This window comes from Symphalangus syndactylus, chromosome 3 (assembly GCF_028878055.3).
Source record: "Symphalangus syndactylus isolate Jambi chromosome 3, NHGRI_mSymSyn1-v2.1_pri, whole genome shotgun sequence".
Classification (NCBI taxonomy): Eukaryota; Metazoa; Chordata; class Mammalia; order Primates; family Hylobatidae; genus Symphalangus; species Symphalangus syndactylus.
In genome coordinates, this window is record NC_072425.2 from 46,808,167 (window position 1) to 46,810,671 (window position 2,505).

Sequence of the window (2,505 nt, forward strand, 5' to 3'; positions counted from 1 at the left end):
CGACAGCCAATCGGGGTGGGGGGCGGGACCTCCCCTGGGAAGGGCGGTGGGGCGGGTCGAGGAAGCTCCGCGCCCTTCTCCTGTGCGAGGCTTGAGGCTCGCTGCCCCACAGCGCGATCTCGGACCATCGCGGTATCGGTGCGTGCACCCAGGAGCAAGCATTCCCTGCAGGAGGCGGACGGCTGCCTGCGCAGGGCATAGTCTATGTCCAGCTCTCAGGAGCATGGGGAGAGCGCGCCCTATGGTGTAATGGAAAAAACAGGGTTGCTAGGGTTAGAATCACAGAGCTGGATCGAGTCCAGCCTATGCCACTTACCAGCTCCTGCTCATATAAGGGATGTTACTCAGTCTTCCTGAGCGTTCTTTTTCTTTCTCTCTGAATCAAAAAAATAAAAGAGAACTGTGAGATGACGTATAGAAACCCCTGATCACAATACTTGGCTTGTAGTAAGTTTTCAAGAAGTGGCGGAGGTTCCTATTATATGAGAGGCAACAGGTTCGAAAAGTTGCACTGGCTTGTCCAAAGCCATCCAGAAAGCCAGAGCAGAGTTGGGACTAGGACCCGGGCCTCCCAGCCCCGAGCTCTTAAAATACAATCACCTGGCCGGGCGCGGTGGCTCACGCCTGTAATCCCAGCATTGTGGGAGGCCAAGGCAGGCAGATCACCTGAGGTCGGGAGTTCGAGACCAGCCTGACCAATATGGAGAAACCCCGTCTCTACTAAAAACACAAAAAAATTAGCCGGGCGTGGTGGTGTGTGCCTGTAATCCCAGCTACTCGAGAAGCTGAGGCAGGAGAATCGCTTGAATCCAGGAGGTGGAGGTTGCAGTGAGCCCAGATCACACCACTGCACTCCAGCCTGGTGACACTGCAAGACTCTGTCTCAAAAATTAATTAATTAATTAAAAAAATAAAAGAAGATAACAGTTATTTCCCAAAATAAACTTCCTTCTTGCCTGGGAACTAGACTGCCTTTGTAGGACTAACAAATTAGCCACAAGATTAGACACGTAGGAGTCATGCACATGGAGGCTACAAGATTCTGACCCTCCTCAAATTGCTCCTGGGGATAACATCACTATTGTAAAACCTAGGATCAGTGCTTGAGATATTTTGCAGACCTTGCACTTGATGGATCAGCTGGCACCACCAGATTGATAAACTGGTTCATCTGATCTTGTGGCCCCCACCCAGGAACTGACTTGGCGCAAGAAGACAGCTTTGACTTTCTATGATTTTATCTCCAACACAACCAATCAGCACTCCCGACATACTGGCCTCTCTCAACCCACCAAATTATCCTTAAAAACTCTGATCTCCAAGGTGGGGCATAGTGGCTCACACCTGTAATCCTAGCACTTTGGGAGGCTGAGGCGGGTGGATCACCTAAGGTCAGGAGTTCGAGACCAGCCTGGCCAACGTGGTGAAACCCTGTCTCTACTAAAAATACAAAATTAGCCAGGTATGGTGGTGCATGCCTGTAATCCCAACTACTTGGGAGGCTGAGGTAGGAGAATTGCTTAAACCTGGGAGGCAGAGGTTGCAGTGAGCTGAGATTGTGCCATTGCACTCCAGCCTGGGCAACAAGAGTGAAACTCCATTTCAAAAACAAACAAACAAGAACCCCAAAAACCTCTGATCTCTGAATGCTAGGGGAAATTGATTTAGTAATAAAATTCAGCCAGCCTGCACGGCTGGCTCTGCATGAATTACTCTATTGCAATTCCCCTATTTTGATAAATCAGCTCTGTGTAGGTAGTGGGCATGGTGAACCAGTTGAGCAGTTAAAAATTTGGGGGCTTATTCAGGATTGCCCTTGTGCTACCTGTCCCCGTTCTGTAGACCCCCTCTGGCGATGGATCCAGAGGCCAGCCCAAGCGGCCACCTGGTTTTGGACAGGGAGCTGACTCTGGCATCATCTCTATCGGCAGTGCGCTACTAGCCCAATATGTATGGAGTACACTTTGCAATAGAAAAATTGTCCTGGGGAGATGTCCCATAACTAGAGCTCCATGGCGAGGTGTCCGTCTGTAGCTCCACCACGGGGTGCCTGTAACTGTAACCTTATCACAGTGTCTGTTTGTAGCCCTATCATGGATTGTCTGCAGCTGTAGCCCCATTATGGGGTGTCTGATTTGGTGAGTATTCTAGGTGCTGCCAACACCTCTTTCCTTCTCCCAGTTGGTTCAGCTTCTTCAGGGGTCTCGGTTTACTCTCCCTAATTAGTAGGAAGAGTCTTGGTTCTGGAGACTTCTCCTCAATCAGTGAGATTTCGGGGAGATTTCTCAGATGGAGAATAGGAGAATAGTTTGGAAGGAATACTCATGGAATTCTTGGTTAGGGATCTTGGTGTGGAAGGCCTTCTGTCCGTCTTGTCTTTGTGTGTGTGTTTGTATATGTGGAGGGGATCTCTGAAGGAATTTCTGATGCAAGTCCAGCAGACCTAACTCAGAGAACCCTCTGTAAGTATGGTCACATTCAGTGAGCTCTGAAAAAAAATCTTAA